Below are 20,251 nucleotides of genomic sequence, written 5' to 3' on the forward strand. Positions count from 1 at the left end.
GTCATTTTTCCCTCGTTCTGTTTGGGAGTGGAACAGGGAGAGAAGATGCTAGTTATGGTACGAAGTACCCTCCGCCACGCACCGTATGGTGGATTGCGGAGTATGTATGTAGATATGTAGATGTAGATATGCAGATGGTTCCTCTTTGCCACCCGTACACACCAACCAGACGAACGAAGCGGTGGCCTTCATTGGCCTAGTACGTACGCGCCTTTAAAGGACCTTACTGCCCTCTTTGGAGCGCTGTAGATGGTGTGGAGCTGCTACCAGGCTGACGTGTGATCCACCACCGCTGACGTAAGACAGGGCAGTGGGGCAGAGTTGGGAGTGTGAGTTTACAGCCCCGACCCTCGCGTCTAGTAGGCGTGCGCCAGTGCTTGTTCCAATGCGCAAGCAGAAGCGTGGATTTATGCCTTTCTCAACTTGGACACATGAGTGACTCTATTCACGCCTAGACGGACGTCCATTAATAACGTGAGGGGGTTTTCTTTTAAATGAAGACCCCCTTCCCTCTTGGTGAGATGTGATGTGACCCCCCCACATCACCTTCCCCTCACGTCAGGTTTACCCTGTAGTCGAGTTAAATACGTAATAATGAACATTTTTTATTAATTTTAAACATTGATTAAGATACTTAAATAAAACTGTATTCTACTTATGCAGTGTATTAAACAGTTCACTTAACATGTCATTAAGAACACCTTATTTTAAACATGCCAACTGTTTGTACTATTCGGAAGGACAGACAGACAGGGACAGATGGACAAAAAGACTCCACGAATAATTTTTTAACTATTCTGATGGACCACTAAAAAAATTGACAAACATTAAATATTACTGAACATATACTTACTTTGCAGATGAAAGACAACGCTGTTTCTACTTTTGCTTGAACCATATCATTACCTGCTTGATTTATATGATTAGGGAATTTTTGTCGGCGCATTTCAGTTTAGTCCTTTCACAAACGATTTATTTCTTGCTCGCGCGTGTGTTTGGACTTCTCGGCATGCCGTTTAAAATACGTTCCTTGTGAAAGTTTTGAAACAAATTCACATCCGCTGCAAAATATCACGACTGACTCACTGACTGACACGCAGTGATTTCGACCGGAGCGGCGGAGAAACCCCCGGATGAAATTTAATACTTGGGGGTAGCATTTGTATCAGATCGGCGAATCCCGCGGATGTAAACATGTAAAGTATTCATTTCAGGTCAGAGCGGCCACATAGATTGTCTATGCTTGTGATTAATTCTACAAAACAAAATCTTCTCTGTTATAAAATTGTACACTGAAGAGCCAAAGAAACTGGTACACCTACCTAGTATCGTGTAGTGCCGCAGCACGACGTGGCATGGACTCGACTAATGTCTGAAGTAGTGCTGGAGGGAATTGACACCACTAATCCTGCAGGACCGTCCATAAAACCGTAAGAGTACGATGGGGTGGAGATCTCTTCTGAAGAGCACGTTGCGAGACATCCCTGATATGCTCAATAATATTCACGTCTGGTCAGTTTGGTGGCCAGCGGAAGTGTTTAAACTCAGAAGAGTGTTCCTGGGGCCACTCTGTAGGAATTTTCGACATGTGGGGTGTCGCATTGTCCTGCTGGAGTTGCCCAAGTCCGTCTGAATGCACAATGCACATGAATGGATGCAGGTGATCAGATAGGATGCTTGCGTACGTGTCATCTGTCAGAGGGGCATCTAGTAGTATCAGGGGTCCCATATCACTCCAACTGCACACGCCCCAGACCATTAGACAGCCTCCACTAGCTTGAGAGAATACACGGATTCATGAGGTTGTCTCGATACCTGTACCCGTCCATCCGTTCGATACAATTTGCAATGAGACTCGTCCGACGAGGCAACATGTTTCCAGTCATTAACAATCCAGTGTCAATGTTGACGGGCTCAGGCGAGGTGTAGAGGTTTGTACCGTGCAGTCATCAAGTGGGCACGAGTGGGCCTCCGGCCCGAAAGCACGTGTGGGTGATGTTTCATTGAATGGTTCGCACGCTGACACTTGCTGATGGCCCAGCATTGAAATCTGCTGTAATCTGCGGAAGGTTTCCACTTCTGTCACATTGAAAGATTCTCTTTAGTCGTCGTTGGTCCCGTACTCCCAGGATCTTTTTCCGGCCGCAGCGATGTCGGAGATTGGGTGTTTTACCGGATTCCTGATATTCACGGTAAAATCGTGAAATGGTCGTACGGGACAGTCCCCACTTCATCGCTACCTCGGGGATGCTGTGTCCCATCGCTCGTGGGCCGACTATAAAAATGGTTCCAATGGCTCTAAGCACAATGGGACTTAACATCTGAGCTCATCATTCCCCTGGACTATTTAAACGTGACTAACCTAAGGACATCACTCACATCCATACCTGAGGCAGGATTCGAACCTGCGACTGTAGCAGCAGGGAGAGTACTTCTTTCGGAGCCTGTGGAGGGAGGATCAAAGACACAGTTATGACATTGGTCAATGTTTGCGGCAAATCCGCAAGTTTTAGGCACATACAAAACTGTCGCCGGGCACGGGGGAGTGTACTTTTTAGGCATTGGGTTCTTGGGTTTCGAGTACAATTGTCGGAAGAGTTAGTCTGACAGATTTAGGGGTCAGAGTTCGGAACACAAGACACAAAGATGGATGGACTTAGCGGAGTGCATGCCCAACAAGCAGAGATATAACGTTCCCTCGACTCATGTCACTGCGGTTCGACACCGACCGTCTAAGCTTACGGCAATACTAGTTTAGCGCCCATTGCTTCACTTCACAGGTCTTTTCTGCTTCTCTTTACTCGAATTCTTATGTTGTTCACAAACTGCAAAACTTTCTAAACTTTTCACGTAATTAAGGCCATATAGCATGGTCTTTTCCGGAGGTACTTCTGACCGAAAATCGATTCGGGAAGGTGGAGCCCAAGGCTTTTGTTAATCGTGCCTTTTGCGATCCTGTGGTAATATTTACATAGAAACTTTCGTCCTCTGCCCTTCTACACAAAAAGGGAAATGGAAGATTGATGTCACAGGCTACCTACCAATGCCAGAGCGTGCTTTTACCGCAGCGCGATTTCGCCACCTTGGGGAAACAGAACGCTGCACTCGCTTGGCGTCAGCTTAGTCGGTGGTGGCTTTTAGAGCACTTACTAAAGATGTTACCTGCGGCCAGGACCTAGCTTTCGCACAGAACTGCGTTTCTTTGCTATCCCTCGCACTATCGGCAAGTTTATCTCGTCCACCTAAGGAGAACAGCGGGGGGCTGCATTCCTGGCCCCGCAGCGGCGTCCTGCCGCACTGCCTTACCGGCGGTCTGCGGCCCAGCGCAGGGCTAGCGACTGCCTGCCCTCCTGCGCACAGCCCCTTCTCCCGCTTTCTCTCTCACCCCGCTTCACTGTCCAGCTTATGGAAGGACACCGCTGTTTGCGTCCCAAGTGAACGACTCTTGTGGTGGTCCAGGGCTCCCCAGTGATCGCCTGCCCCAGACGGCACACCGTTCGCCTCCACACGTCACGATTTGGTACACACGGAAGCCCATCAGGTAAGAGAATGGGCGGAAAGTTAGTAGTGCTCCTGCAATCTCTTTCAGCCCCGACCTTATGACACCAAATACAGCTATGCTGTTACACAAGTCGTTAGCGTACTACTCCATTCCATCTCCATTTTCATTTGTGTGATGCGGCTAAGAGCTAGTCACCTATCATAGCTATTGAAGATGAGACGCCCTGATAAACCCGCAGGACAGGACAGGTAGTTGGAATTGTGGAAAGGGGCCAAAATGAGCGGCCGTCAGTTACACTCGAACACATATAACGTTATTTATTTAACCAAACATTACAGTACAATTTCTTGAACTTACTTATCGGCTGAATACGCCTTAAGGGCACAACCACTTTAATTTTAAGAAACGGATAAAAGCCATTAACTCAAAATTCAGAAGCCAAAAAGAATATTTAGAAGGCAGAAGGCCTCACTTTAAATAAGTTCTACAATTTGGCCGGAGACCCAAAAAATCTAACACTTGAAAGGCAACGACCTTAGTTTAAAGACGGCTGAAGGCTGATGATTTAAGATTCAAAGTAAAATTAAATAAAAAAAACAAGTCAGAAGGCCTTATCTTCAATTAGGCTGAAGGCTCCAAACAGACCCATGCTCCAAAGACAGAGATCCTTAAGATCCTTAATTTAAAAACGGCTGAAGGCCCCATGACTTAAAATCCAAGGTAAAATAAATTTAAACAACAAAGCCATATGATAAATTAGGATGAAGGCCCCAAACAATCTAATACTACAAGCAAGGAGCTTTAATTTTAAAACGGCTGAAGGGCCATGACTTAAAACACCACTAAAAACAATTCAACTTTAATTCAAAAGCCTCGGCTATGAGCCATACAAATATACACAACATAAAATAAGAAAACGCATTGCAACTAACGGCGTTCAGAAGCTTCGGGGGTCGGCCAGCACTTGAAATACTAACGTTCACTTAGGTGAGACAGGCAGTTGGCCCAACCATTCTCGATCCGACGACAACCCAACCAACACAGTCAACGGACCTACCGACAAGGTAACTTGCGCTCCACTCGACCAGCACACAACCAAGCATACATTAAGCTGTCCAGCTACACACCGTGTTGGACAGCGACATCACGGTGAGGAAAGGACACTGCCTGAACTTACGTCAACGACCAGGGCAGTTAACCGGAAAGCTAACGGCCACAAGGCAGGAAACTCCGCTGGTACACTTCAATTGCAAATAACCAAATACAGTTCGACTCCACCGGACGGTGGCTAAACCTTCGCCAACTCGAACACACACGTAGTTGCTCGCGGGAATGTCCCAACAGCCAACCATGAAAACCAAACGGCACAATGTGAACAGTCTCGACTTGCTGATAAATTAAATCCAAACTCAAATTTCCTGTTCAGGTCTGTGAGCCACGGGCCTCGTAGCAAAGGGAACAGCCCCACACACTCCGACACTGCGTAGAGACCGGCAGGGGGCGCCGAGATTTCCTCGCTGCTCCACGCCAACCGACCGACTGCCACACATCAGCACGGAGACAGCACTAAAATAACTGAGCAGTCGACATCACAAGCTACACACAGTTTCACGAACACTTGCACGAAGGACTAGACAATACTAACGGCAGCGACTGTGCAATAACAAGGACGAATCACGAGTCGGCACACGCAGGCAACCCATAAGCGATCGCCGGCCAACATACACGTCGTCCGACAAGACGACCGACCGACAACCAACCAAGGTGGTCCGCACTCAAGTGATGTGTATCGGCAACTGTCGGGCTAGTCATGGCTGTCCGGACCTCACTGCAGCCGCGCCCCGACTGAACTCCTGCCGCGTCCTAAGTCAAACAATGACAGGACCGAACTGCACTGCTAGCGCCTCACAACTCACTGGCAGATCTGAACTAACTCCGAACACACGACAACCGGGAAGTAATTGCAGTCAGCAAAGATAATACGCCAGGGCTTATATCGATAAGCGCCGCTGCTGCCGCTCACGGGCAGGCAAGGCGGCAACTCGGTGACACCAGTAATTGAAATTAACATAACTCGGTGGTAGTACAGTAAAAACAGGATGTCAAATGAGATATGGCACGAACACGAGCCACGCACGCCTCTGAAGAAATACAATGCATTCAGTATTTATTTCTGATTCCATTTGTAAATCAAAAAGTACTTTATGTATGTGCATTTCTGCTATAGAATTCGGTCGCTTTTATTTGCTCTCTTCGACACGAACTATTTATGAATGATAACGGACACATCAGGAGCTCCAGAATCACTCCTATTCAACATGTATTCATCAGAAGTTCGAACAATGGCTTTTTATTTCGATCAGCTTTGTCTTTATTATTTTCTGGTTGTTCTTCTTTGCAAGGAATTATACATTTTTAGCTTCACTCTGTCTTTATAATTCGCGGATTTAACCAGCCGTAAAAAAGGAAATGTACCAAAAAGCTGTTCGAAGTCCATGTGTTTCTCGTTAGACCACTCGACCAAAGGGCTAACACAAACACAAATTTGCAGGCGTGCAGGAAACTGAATGTTTTTACAATGGGACGTTGTGAAACAAAGCACTGTACGGAGAGAACGGCGGACACGTATCCAAGTACACGCACCTGAAGGAGGGAACACTAGGTCAGCGTGAGTAGGACGGTAGCAGTAAGGGAGCAACGTGAGAATGTGTGCACGATATTGTTCAAATTAAATTTTTTATAGAATGCCAACAGTGCAAGAAAATAGCGACTTCTTCTGGTAGAATAGTGAAACAAGTACAGAAGTGATGTCAAGTTTCGATAAAACGTCTAACATGATTAGCCAACGATGTGCAACCCGCATTAGTTTTGTATGTTAACACTTGGTGCCGAAAAAGGAAACTGAACAATCATGATTTACCATTCCAAATTACAAATCGTGAATTTCTCCTTTGGGGAACCATCTTCCCACAAAACGTCACCATGCAGTGAACGAGAACCGCCGTCATGTTTCCGGTAAGAAAGAGCACATTAGTGGCACAGGCTAGGAAGCACCCTCTCAAGTGGAGAAGAAGGATCACAACACGCTTCCTAAAACAAAGACTGTGGGATTCAATGATCAAGAATAAATATTGTATGTCACAGATTCTCTCACTTTGGAGTCAGATTATATCACACAAAAATAAAACCATTGGGCAAATAAAATGTTAAAAATATTGACATAAATTTTAACATAAATGGTAAGAGACAGTTCCTATAATGTAGAGTACACATTCAGAAGAGATACAATTAACTATACAATAATAATTGTACAAATAATTTCATAGAGCAGGTCATAGTATAGCGTGTATTCGCCTGTCGGTCCTATGGCCTCAGCGCACTAAGATGGATCAATACGGAGTGACAGATGGCAACTGTTTTGTCTGGATGCCACCTATTCCTCCCCCCCGCCCCCCCACCCCACCACCCCCTGGTCTGTTAGGATGGCTGCTGCTTTTACAGTGCGCCACTTTCAACCATGTAACACTATTTTACACTGAAGGTCGCGGAACATCCTAAGCCACAGACTAGTGTCAAGCCTTTGCCATAACCATCTGTTTGAAACCCAATAACAGCTGCCACTGTCAGTCAATGACGGTTAATCTCAGCGAGCTTCCGAGAGAAACTGCATTACGGAGGGACGTAAGTGAAGCTGACCGAAATTGTGAAACAGATTTACTACATGATATTGAAATTTCATTTCCTGAATATTACGTTCCAATTCCACTTATAAGTGTGGTAACGATAATAACTAACAAAAGTTTGCGCAGTGCCACACCCACTTGCTGTTCTGTGTTTCCTCATATAATTTATTCCTGAGGGTTTTTTTTTTCAAGTTTTATGCGGTCGAAATGTGTGGAATATTTCGGTTTTGAGCAGATACAGAACGCGTACAAAAGTGTATGCATGGAAAAACTCAAAATCCTAATGGAAGTTATAACGCTCTCATAGGAAATCCATGCCCCAAACCAACGTTTGTTTCCACAACCGTTAATGAAGTTGCAGCGTATGATACTTGTTTAGTCTTTAACTGTGCTAATCTTGGCAGACTACGGACTCTGCGGAGGCTAGGATTTAATGTAGGAGCTTTCACACTGTCGTTATTGAAGGAAATTGATAACAGGAGAATTTATCCATCTGCAATTACTGTTACTCAACTTGAAAAGCAGGTTAAAATAAGAGCAGAATGGATATAGCTTGCACTAGTTTATCCAGATACGGTAAAGCCTAATATAAACACTGTTAAATATTTGATTCAGTCTTCCTGTAACTTACATTTTGGAAAATTTGTGTGCCTTTTCCTCACAAACCAATCACATTATAGTACTTAAATCTGGTATGCAATTAATCAGTACTATAGTGAAACATTTTGTGGAAGGAATTTTCTTTTACTACAATAATAAGTCATTTGTGTACAAGAAAAGCCCTACAATTTGGTTTTTTTTCACAGAAATACCTTAATTTCTTTCTTTTTTTAAAAAGAGGAACATTTGTAGTCACCGAGTTGAAAAATTTTTAATTGTTTATAATTAAAAACATATAACTTCAATAAACCCATATGTCATTCATTAAAAACTGCCCCAAATTTAGATCCATTGCCTCGAAAACGTTGATTTTATAAAGGTTTTTTTGTTTTTTTTTTCAAAGTATTGCAATTTCGCATACGTACCACGCCTATAGTGGCGCTATAACTCCACGCTTTCACTGAGGAATCCAAACATAAAATGGCCAGTAGTTGAGCGAGTCGCCTCTTTCCTAGTGATGCAGGGCGTCGAGTTTAGCGATGGAGCAGCGACACACCGCAGTCTACTGGAGGGTGGGGTCACATGTGGTTACCTGTTGTTTTAGAGGAGTTTTTCGTGCCGTGACTTGGCCCCACTCAATCTATGTGACTTAAGTGTATACCATTCTTCTACATCTTACATTTACGAATTATTGCTGTAAGAAATTATAACTACTTTTAACGCATACCTTAAGGTACTCAAATAATTCAGATTTGTACATAATATCTGGAATTAAAGTTAAAAGAGGTACCTTGCAGATGTACCTTGTTCTTTAAAGATTATTCCAAATCGGCATCGGAATATCACTCTCATATTATTCCTCCTTCGACTCCTTACTTTTGCTGTCTGTAGCCAGGTGCCATCCTTTCAGGCACAAGGTCTCCCCATAAAGAGTTGCGCTGAGTAGCTGTACAGGTGGTCCCAGTAGTCTGACGAACATCAAGTCGGCAACAGTCTTCAGGTGCAGTCACGCTCTTAATGGAGCTAAAACAAGCTTCATTTGTGAAAGTCTTCTCTCATATTCACTGGTGGATGTTGGTATGCGGCTAATTGTGTTTATTAGTGGCAGTAGAGAAGCTGGACGCACCTTTTCTTTTAGGAACTCTTGAAAAGCTCTGATGACTTCTCTTTCAGTGTATTTGAATCTTTGACATATTTATTTTTTTTATTTTCTTCCTCAACAAAAAATGGTTCAAATGGCTCTGAGCACTATGCGACTTAACTTCTGAGGTCATCAGTCGCCTAGAACTTAGAACTAATTAAACCTAACTAACCTAAGGACATCACACACATCCATGCCCGAGGCAGGATTCGAACCTGCGACCGTAGCGACCGCTCGGTTCCAGACTGTAGCGCCCAGAACCGCACGGCCACTCCGGCCGGCCCTCAACAAAAGTTCCTGAGGATTTGTCAGGCCAGTAAGAAGGATCCAGTACGTAAGTGCATGAAGAAATATCGTTTTCATCACTAAAAAGTCTATCTTCCAGTGACTTGCATAACTTTTCATAAAACTATGTTGGGTCAATGAAACTAGGGGTAAAGGTACGCCTCCGCTCGTTTCCTTTCTGAAGAAAAATCCCATAGAACTGTAATTGTTTCTGTTGTGAATTGGCAAGACAGCCAAGTCACAATGAGAGGTAGCCGAAAGGCACGCGTTAAGCTCACGCTGACTGGCGCGAGGTCTGGAACAGTTAAGGGAATTAATAGTAGCAAATAAAGTACGTAGCTGATGTAATACTTAACTTTAATCCACAATTGTAGAACATCTCTCGTTACTGTACAAGCTTCACCATATTAATTATCAAATGCTATGGCGCCTTGCTAGGTCGTAGCAAATGACGTAGCTGAAGGCTATGCTAACTATCGTCTCGGCAAATGAGAGCGTAGTTGTCAGTGATCCATCTCTGGCTAAGTCGGCTGTACAACTGGGGCGAGTGCAAGTAAGTCTCTCTAGACCTGCCGTGTGGTGGCGCTCGGTCTGCAATCACTGACAGTGGCGACACGCGGGTCCGACGTATACTAACGGGCCGCGGCCGATTTAAAGGCTACCACCTAGCAAGTGTGGTGTCTGGCGGTGACACCACAGTTTCTTTGCTTTGAGAGCTTCATTATAATATGAGTCATTATTTACCTTCCCGTCATCAACTATTCTGAGCTGTGTTTTAGTTTTATGGCAGCGATATGGAAAGTGATATCACAAGCCTACACATTAAAGCCTGATCCATAACAAAGTCAGTGCTGGTGATTCTCTGTAGACATTCTCCTGCCCGTGTTGTCTCTGGAACATCACTCTTAGCACTAGTATAATATGAAGCTAGTGCCTCATAATTTCTCCAGGTTGGTGAAATACTTCTGCAGCAAGAGGCAGCTCACCGAGTACCCGCGACTCTGCCAGTTTTAGAGCGTGGGTTTCAAGTTCTTCTCCATGTCTTCTTGGTTCTTTGGCATTGTGAGCTACGGATGATAGGGGGTGCACAGTTTAACCAGGAAATACTTAAAGTGACTGATTTCTGGCGGAAAATCTTTTCTTATAACATCACCACCATTTATCTCTATCTTATGGCTGGCACAGTGCTACCTTAAAATTTTGTGGAATACCTTGTTTCTGCGCTTTCTTTCTCCCCGACATAACTGACACACCATCAGTGACAACAGAAATGAAATTTTCATTCAAAAAGTCTTCATGAAAACCTAAAATCTTTAAATTACTCATTGAAATACTGAATATTATTTCAGCTGTTGTGCATTTTATTTCAGTTAAATGTAGGAAAATATTAGTTGATGAGGTAGCATTGTTCAACATATATTATCAATGAAGACTGCATGACATTTCATCTTTCATCAGGCATCAAGGTAATATTGATATGTGATTCATTTATAGTTTTTCTGACTCTGGCTTTCATTTCTGCAGCAGTACGGCTTAATATGCTGACACCTGCAAACCTGGAATGAAAAATACGATCCATATGCTCTCTGTTTAATTTCTGAACATCAATTTCCGGCTCAAAATCATTTAACGCTTCGTTCCTTTTGAAAGCTTCGTAGGCAGTTCTGAAAAGGTTAACTGTTATGACTTGTCATTATATAGTGCCTTAGCACAGACGGATTGCAAAGACTTTTCATTTGCTGCAGCTAATATTTTTAAAGCAGCTTAATGGGATGAACTTTTCTTTGTGTTTAAAGATTTTCCTTCGAAGAGATATCACCTGGTCTATTTTGCTTTCTCCAAAGCAGAATTGTTGAGCACTGTTTGCGAAATATTGATTCCTTGTTTCTGGACACGTCCCAACATTCTTACAACTTACTCTCTCTCTCTCTCTCTCTCTCTCTCTCTATCTATCTATCTATCTATCTATCTATCTCTTCTTTTCTCTCTCTTTTTTTTCTCATACAAATTTTCTTTCTTTTCCACTGTCCAGTTGTCCAATAATCGGAGTGATCACAATCGACGCTATTTACAGAGGTAGCTTCGCACATGCCTCGCACATTTTCAGCACATGCGACTTAATTTCGTCTCTTTTCGTTACTTTCATCACCTCTGCTATTTTCGTCATACCCTCAAAAGCTCATTCTTTTTATTCGCTAGTAATGGAAAACACTGAATAGTCTTACGATTCTTTTTGAGTATGAAACTATAACAGAATTCCACATTTTGTCTTAACCTCTTCAACACTGCGGCATTTCTTTCCGTGGTTCTTAGTATTCACATGTAAGAGTCCATATTCTAGTCAGTATCAAAAAGGCTGTGAGATTAACTTCTATTATACCTTAGAAGAATACCAACATCCCATTTACAAATGCAATCTAATACCATCATCTGATTTTGCTAATAATATAATTGATTTATGATTTTCCTGCCATTTAAATTAAATAAAATTTACATTTCTTTCACCCTCTGAGGATTCAGAAAGTTAAAAGCGACGCATCCCCGATCGTACCCGGAAAATATGCGTTAGACGTGTCTCCGAGATGACAAAAGCCTTATATGTTTAACAACGAAATTCGGTAAATTCTGAAGACACAAAGCCTGTGCATTCTAGGTTCAAAAGAGAACGCTCAAATGAAGACAGGCAGAGGTTAGTAAAGATTAGGCGTCTGAGAAAAGATTTTTGCTCGAAGCACACAACAACTACACCGTCGCATATAATTGCGTAGGCTTTTTTCTCCAACAGCGGTAGCTTTTTACATTATGACGCGGTACCACACCCAGAAAACTATTATATCGACTACACCGTCACACCTCAGCAAAAGATCTGACCGAGAACCCGAGAAAATTTTGGTCCATGTAAAATCGCTAAGCGGTTCAAAGCTTTCCTCCAGTCATTAGTAAACCATTTTGGCGTGGTAGTAGATGACAGCAAACCAAAGCGGAAGTTTTACTTCTCCCGATTAAGAAATCGTTCACGCAGGAGAACCGTGAAAATATGCCGTCATTTGACCACAGCACAGAGTCCCGTATGGACGACATAATAATAGGGATTCCTCACATAGAAGAACAACTGAAAGAGGTTAAAACGAATAAGTCTCCAGTTTCGGATGGAATCCCAATTCGATTATACATAGAGTGCTCTACAGCATTAACCCCTTACTTAGCTTGCATTTATCACGAGTCACTCGTCCAACGCCAAGTGCCAGTCAACTGGAAAAAGGCTGGAAAAAAGCGGAGGTGACTCCTGTATATAAGAAGGGTAAAGGAACGCACCAGAAAAATTTGACCAATATCGTTAATACCGGTTTTCTCAAAGAATCGTTGAACATATTCTCAGTTCAAATATAATAAATTTCCATGAGACCGAAAAGCTTCTTTCCACGAATTAGCAGGGTTTTAGAAAGTATTCCTTTTGCGAAACTCAACTTGCTCTTTCCTTACACGATATAATGGGTACTATGGGTGAAGAGCAACAACATTTGACACCGTGCCGCACTGCAGACTGCAAACGAAGGTACGAGCAGATAGAACAGATTCCCAGATATGTGAGTGCATCGACGACTTCATAAGTAATAGAACCCAGTAAATTGTCTTCGCCAGGAGTACCCATGGAAGTGTGATAGGACCGCTATTATTTTCTATATACATAAATGATCAGACGGATAGGGTGGGCAGAAATCTGCGGTTGTTTGCTGGTGATGCTGTTGTACCCTGGAAGATGTCGAAGATGAGTGAGTATAGGAGGATACAAGATGACTAGACACAAATTCTAATTGGCGTGATGAATGGCAGGTAGTTCTAAATGTAGAAAAATGTAAGTTAATGCGGATGAGTAGGAAAATCAAATCCACAACGTTCCAATGCAGCATTAATACCGTCCTGCTTGACACAGTCGCGACGTTTAAATATCTGGAAATAACATTGCAAAGCGATATGAAATTGAACAAAATGTGAGGACTGCGGTAGGGAAGGCGGCTGGTTGACTTCGACATATCGAGAGAATTTTGGGAAAGTGTCATGTTAAGGAGACCGTATATAGGACGCACGAGGGACGTATTCTGAAGTACTGTTCGACTGTGTGCTATACACACGAGGTCGAATTGAAGGAAGACATTGACGCATTCAGAGGCGGACTGCTAGGTTCGTTACCAGTAAGTTCGAATGACATGCAAGTATTACGGAGATACTTCGGGATCTCATATGAGAATCCCTGGAGGGATAGCGACATTCTTGAGCCGTGGCAAAAATTTCTGTTTTGAAGAGCGCGCCGCAGCGCGTAGTGTGAAGCAGTCGCCCTCCGTTTCTGGCTGTGGCGCCGCTGTGGCATCCCCAGCTATGGTGTCTCCCTCTGATGGGAAATGGGAAAGGTTGCCTGTTCACGTGCATTTAAGGGTCGCTATGAGCTCGTCAGTCGGCATCTCCGGCGGTACACCGCAAGGTTACCGCCCTTCGATAGTGCCATTTTCGCGCTAATCGAAGTGCTAGGGGTTACAGGTGCCAGCCAGCCAGCCAGCCAGCCAGCCAGCAGCAGCAGCAGCAGCAGCAGCAGTTCCCGGTCCCGGCCTGCAGCAGTGGTCCCGCAGCCAGCCAGCCAGCCAGCCAGCCAGCCAGCCCTCCGGTGGCAGCCGCAGTCCAGCCAGCAGCAGTCCAGCCAGCAACAGCAGCAGCAGCAGCAGCAGCCGCCGCCGCCGCTCCGGCCCCGTCCGCGGCAGCAGCGTCCCTGCCTCTCGCCGTCGCCGTCGCCGTCGCCGTCGCCGTCGCCGTCTCCCAGTGTGTGTCCTGTCCTTTTAGTGCTGTGTTTTTCTTTCTTCTTCTTGTCGTCATGTCCGCCCCCACCACCACCGTCACTACTACCACCACCGCCATCGTGTATACGTCTCCTTCCGCCGCCTCCACCACTATCACTTGGTGTGCCCAGTCCCACCACCCTCCTTCCATCCCTCCCCTCCTCTCTATCCCTTCGCCCTCGCTCTTTGTCGCCCCCTCTCCCGCCTCTTCCTCTCGTTCTGATCCTTTCCCCCCACTGCCCCAGCCTGTCACTGCAGCTCCGGCTAGGGTGGTGGCCCGTCGGGCCACTGTCCACGCCCAGCTCTCCCCGTCGCCTTCGCCATCACCGCCACCACCGTCATCATCGTCGCCGTCGCCGTCACCATCTCCGGCGCCGACTGCTGCGTCCACGCCGGGACCTGTCCCTTCCCACCACCTCCCCATCGCTCCCGTCCCTCAGGTCACCACCCGCCCTTCTGCCGCTGTCAAACGCCCTAGTGGCGCCTCCACTTCCTCTGCTCCTACAAAGGCTCCACCCCGCCCCCCATCCCCACCCCAAAATGCCATGGACGTCTCCCCACCAGGCCCCGCTCCCTCCTCCTCCTCCTCCCCACCCGGTCTCTACAAATATCTCCTGTCCCGTCCCGATCCTTCCTTCCTCGAGGCCCGGAATCTCTCCCTCCTCCTCCGCCAACATTTCCCTGGCGCCCCCATCTCTCTCCTTACTCCCAGACGGGATTCTGTTCTTATCTCCTCCCCCAGCCCAACCCTCCATACTGACATCCTCTCCCGCCTCCCCATCACCCGTTTTGGTCCTCACGCCTCCCTCACCCCTGCTCCCTCCCCATCTCCTACCCGCCAACCCCAACCCCCGCGTCGCCCGCCGACCCTCACCGCCGTGATCACTCGGCTTAGCCCGTCGATCACGGAGGAGGAGGTGCTGGCGGAGCTGAAGGCCCATCCCACCCTGGAGGTGCGGGCAGTCCGCCGCATTTTCAACGCGACCGGCCCCACCCGCCTTATGCGGGTTTTCTCTGAGGACGCCCCCTCCATTGACCGTCTCCTGAAGGAGGGTGCCCTCCTCTTCAATCAACGGTTTAAGGTCGACCCCTCCCGTTCCCCCCCTCAATCCCTGCGCTGCCAGAGATGTCTGCGCTACAATGCACATCCAACAGCAGAGTGCCGCGAGGCCCCCACCTGCCCGCATTGTCGGCAAGCGCACTTCCTCCGGCAGTGCCCCAACCTCCAATCCCCTCCCTCCTGTAATACCTGCAGCCTCCCCCACCCCACCTACTCCCAAAAGTGTAAAGCCCGACCCCCTCCCACCACTCCTGAACTCACCGTACCTGTCCGTCCCCTGGACGCCCCCACCCCTCCTGGCAATTCCCTTCGTCCCCCCCCCACTGCTGAGGACATCATCAGGTTCCTCACCATTGTCCTCCAAAACGTCCATCCCTTTCAGCGCCCCCACACCTTACAACAGATCTCCCTCGCCGCCCGTTCCATATTCCACCTTAAAATGTACGCCACCTTTTCCAATAACCAGGCCCATTTCACGTTCTCCCGCCTTGACACCCTCGTCTAAGTCCTTATCATGGCGCGACAACATCGTATCCTTTTCAACAATATCCGCTCCCTTCCCGCCAACAAGAACCTCTTCCTGCACACCCTTGCTACCCACCGCGTGGATGCCTTCCTCCTCAATGAAACCTTCCTCCAACCCCACCACTCCATCCACACCTCCCCCTATCTCCTCCACCGCTCCGATAATCCCCTCCCAGTTGCGCGTGGCGGAGTTGCCATTGGCCACCACCGCCAGATCCCCGTTCGGCTCCAGCCTCTCCTTCCCGATCCCACCGAACACCTGATCCTTAGTCTCTTCTTCCCCGGCCTTACCATTACCTGTGCCACCATCTATGTCCGCCCCAACGCCCCTCTTCCTTTCGACTTCCTCTCCCACATCGACCGTACCTTCTCCTCCTATGTGATCGCCGCCGACCTCAACATCCATAGTCACTCCGCTGCCCAGTTACGGCGGTGGCATCGGTTCGTCTCCTCCCTTCAAGGCGACCTCATCCCCATCCCCCAGCACACCCGTCCCGAATCCAACTCCACTCCCGATGTTATCCTCTCCTCCCCCAACCTCCTTGGTCGCATTACGGTGGATGTCCTGGAGCCTATTGGTAGCGACCATCTCCCTGTCCTCCTCACCGTTTCAGACGGCCGTCGCCCCCGCCCCGACCCTCGTCATGACCCTCCCCCTAAGTACATCCATGACTATTCCCGTGCCAACTGGAATGCCTACCGGGATACCCTCTCCACTCAGGTCGATAGCCACCCTCTCGCCTACCGCCGTCCCGATGATGTCACCCATGCCGCCTCCTTTCTCCAGCAGACCTTGTCTGAGGCCGTGGAGGCCCACGTCCCTACTGTTGCCATCCACCCCCACCGTCCTACCTTACCACCACAGGCTGTTCTCCTCCTCCGTGAGTCCCGTCGTCTCTACCGTGCCTTCCTCCGCACGCGTGACCCGGACACCCTACGACGCCACCGGCAACTACAGCGACACATTCGACATTTGCTCGCGGCCAAGAAACGCCGGGACTGGCGACAGACATGCACCCGTTTAAATGCTACCCTCCCTATCAACTCGTCCAAGTTCTGGACCGCCTTCCGTCGCCTTACCGGAACTAAACCCTCCCCCTACTATCCTCTTCTCCACGATGATCACCCCTTCCCTGACGCCCTTAGTAAGGCCAATCACTTTGCCTCCTACCTGTCCGATGTGTTTTCCATCCCTGATGATCCCCAGTTCGATTACTCCCTCTTCCCAGATATCCGCGATCGAACTGACACCTCTGTCCCTCCCCTCGCTCCTGGTTTCCAGTACTTGGACAACATTCCCCACACGGACCTTAATGCCCCCATCACCACACAGGATCTCATCAATACCCTCCGCACCAAACGCAACACCGCTCCTGGTCACGATCGTGTCACCTACCGTCACCTTCGTGAAGCTCCTGTCTCTTTTCTCTCCACCCTGGCCAGGCTCTACAATGTAGTCCTGTCCACCGGTTACTACCCCGACCTGTGGAAAACCTCCCGTATCCTCATGTTCCTCAAACCTGGAAAACCGCCGTCCGCCGCCTCCTCCTACCGTCCCATCAGCCTTACCTCGGTCTTCAGCAAGGTCCTGGAATCTATCCTCACCCGCCGCATCCACCAGCATCTCCGCCAGCACCGCCTCCTCCCCGTTACCCAGTGTGGCTTTCGGCCGTCCTTCTCTTCCGACGATCTTCTCCTTCACCTCACTCATCTCCTTTCCGAACAGCTCAATTCCCGTCGCTCCGCAATCTTCCTCTCTCTTGACCTCGAACGCGCATATGACCGCGTATGGCATTCCGGTCTCCTCTTCAAGCTCCAAACCTTCGCCCTTCCCATTAACTACGTTCGTCTGATCGGTTCCTTTCTCTCCCGCCGTCCTTCCCATGTCACCATCCATAATACCGATTCCTACACCTTTTTCCCCTCCGCCGGTGTGCCCCAAGGCTCCGTCCTCTCCCCCCTTCTGTACTTGTTGTACACGGCGGATATGCCACCGCCGTCACCCCCCGTCCACCTTCTCCAGTTTGCCGATGACACCGCCTTCCTTGCCCTTGCCCCCACCCTGCAACGCTCCCAACGCCTTCTCCAATCCCATCTTGACCGGTTCACCGCTTGGTGCAACCAGTGGTTGCTCAAGGTCAATCCTTCCAAAACCCAGGCGATTATTGTAGGCAAAACCACTCCCTCCTTCCGCCTCCTTGATTTCTATCTCACCGTTTATGGCCGTCCCATCGCTCTCACCCCCACCCTTAAGTACCTTGGCGTCACCCTCGACCGTCGCCTCTCCTGGACTCCCCATCTCCAGACAATCCAAGCCAAGGCACGTTCCCGACTCCGTCTCCTCAAGCTCCTTTCCGGCCGAACGTGGGGTCTGGACCCCTCCACCATCCTCCACACCTATAAGTCCCTTATCCGCCCTATCCTCTGTTACGCCCATCCAGCCTGGATCTCCGCCCCCCCTTCCTTTTATAAATCCCTCCAAATCCTTGAACGCCATGCTCTCCGCCTTGCCTATCGCATCCGTCTCCCTTCCCCCACGCGGATCCTGTATGACCTTATCCCCTTCCCCCACCTCCTCCTCTTCCTCGAAAGGATACGAATCCTATACACCTCCCGTAAACTCGATCCACCTCACCCGCTCGTCTCCCCGATCCTCTCCCACCCCCGCCCGCTGCCGCGCCTGTACTCCCATGTCCCACCCGGTCTCCATCTCTCCACCCTCCTTACCCTCTCCCAAGGTGGCTTCCGCCAGCTCCCCCTCCCTGATGATGTCCTCCTCCCCTGCATCTACCCCTCCTATCAACTTTGATCCTCCCCCCCCCTCCTGTGTCCTTTCCTTCAGGCACCCTCCCTCCCCCCTTTTCCCTTCCCTTCTCTTTCCTTTCCCCCCTCCCTCCTACCCTCTCCTCCGGGCTTCACTCCCCCTTCCTCCCTCCCCCTCTCTCCTTTGCCCATGGCATCTCTGCTCTCCCCTCTCCCATTTCCCCTTCCTCCTCCTCCACCTCCTCTCTTGGCAGGTCCCCGGACTCGTACACGCTGAGTGGACATTCGCGCGCCGGAGATCATCGCCATCAGTGTCTCGTGAGTGCCGTCGTGTTTCGTGTTCAGTGTTCCCGTCATACTCCATCGTTCACCTGTGCCATCGCCATCTTCAGTGTTAGTGCGTCGTGACAACAGTTTGTAGTGAAATTTCGTCGAGTGTGAACGGCTCCGTGTTTGTCTTTCTGTATCTACTGTTTTATTACCCACCGTTATGTCACATTTGTGTATTCTTTCTGTTCTATCTTTATCTCCTCTACGGCTGAAGAGCGGCGTACCATGCTGCTGACAGCCTGCCTGTTTGTACGGGTTTGAAAATAACAATAAAGAAAAAAAAAAAAAAAAACTCGTCAGTCGGTCAGTCTGGGTCAGTCTCTCGTCCCCAGCTTGCTAGTCTGTCTCTAGTCCGCAGTTGTGAGGCAGCTAGTGTCTGTCTGTCGTTTGGAGTGCTAGTTTGTCACTCGTTCGAATCAACCTTTAAGGCCGGCAAAATGAGAGTCTTTTCACTCCGTCAGTAAGAGAACTCAGCGACTAATCGCCCGGTCGGGGCTTAGTTCCTGCATCTGAGTCTGCACGTTAGGCCGCCAGTCTGCTCGAGTTTGCTCAGGCAATGGTCATTGGCGGTTGGATCGATCGGTTGGTCGGTCGCGCACTGAGACACAAGATGACTTGTCCGTCTTCAGCGTCGGCGCATTTGAGGTCGCCACGTGAGTCCAGTGGGCCGCGCCGAATAGCGAGGGGTAGTGGCTTCGCGGTCGACACGAGAGCAACAGGAGTCAACCCACGACATCGGTCTGGCCGGTGCGAGCTGCGACGCCGTGAGATGGGAGATAGGAGCGGCTTCCCGCGTCCGTTGAAGCGGCTGGCAGCGGACGGTTCGGGAGAGCGATTTGGGGGTGCTGCGCCAGGTCTTCTCGAGAAATCACAGTTAATTAGAAGTTAAGTGACTGGTGATATGTTGTGTGATTTACTCTTGTTAAATTCTACTTGTTTTCTTGGTCAGTTTCTCGTTCCCAGCTTGCTCGTCTGTCTCTCGTCAGCATTTGTTAGGCAGTTAGTGTCTGTCTGTCGTTCGGAGCTGCCTCTGTCATGTATGTCGGATTTGATGTGTTAACGAATTTATTGCTTGGAGTGTAACGGCCTATTTCCTCAAACATATTTTGATCTTTCCTATCATCTTGAGAGACGGTATCTGTAGAATTTTATATAAGATTGCATTTCATGGGCTTTTATTTAAATGATCATTTTATATATAAAGTTGAAGACCTTCTTAGAAGTTAAAATCAAGTTGCACCTTCGGTGGCAAAGTTAATATTTTAATTATTAGCGTTTTGTACCATTTCCATCCCTCCTACCGGGGTGCATAGTTTGTGTGCTTGTGTAAATCGTTAAAACTTTTAGTTTAAAGTAATCTGGTGTGTTTCAGATTTGCACCAGTGTAGTCTTTCAGAGGCTGTTGTGAGCGGTCGTAACTATGGCCGTGTCAAAAGGGAGCGGCAAGGTTCTCTGCCCGAAAGCTCATACAGTCAAAACTTGTTTCTTTCTGCCTCTGAATAAATTATATCTTGATATTTAGAGGGTGTTTAG

This window comes from Schistocerca piceifrons, chromosome 7 (assembly GCF_021461385.2).
Source record: "Schistocerca piceifrons isolate TAMUIC-IGC-003096 chromosome 7, iqSchPice1.1, whole genome shotgun sequence".
NCBI classification, from domain to species: domain Eukaryota; kingdom Metazoa; phylum Arthropoda; class Insecta; order Orthoptera; family Acrididae; genus Schistocerca; species Schistocerca piceifrons.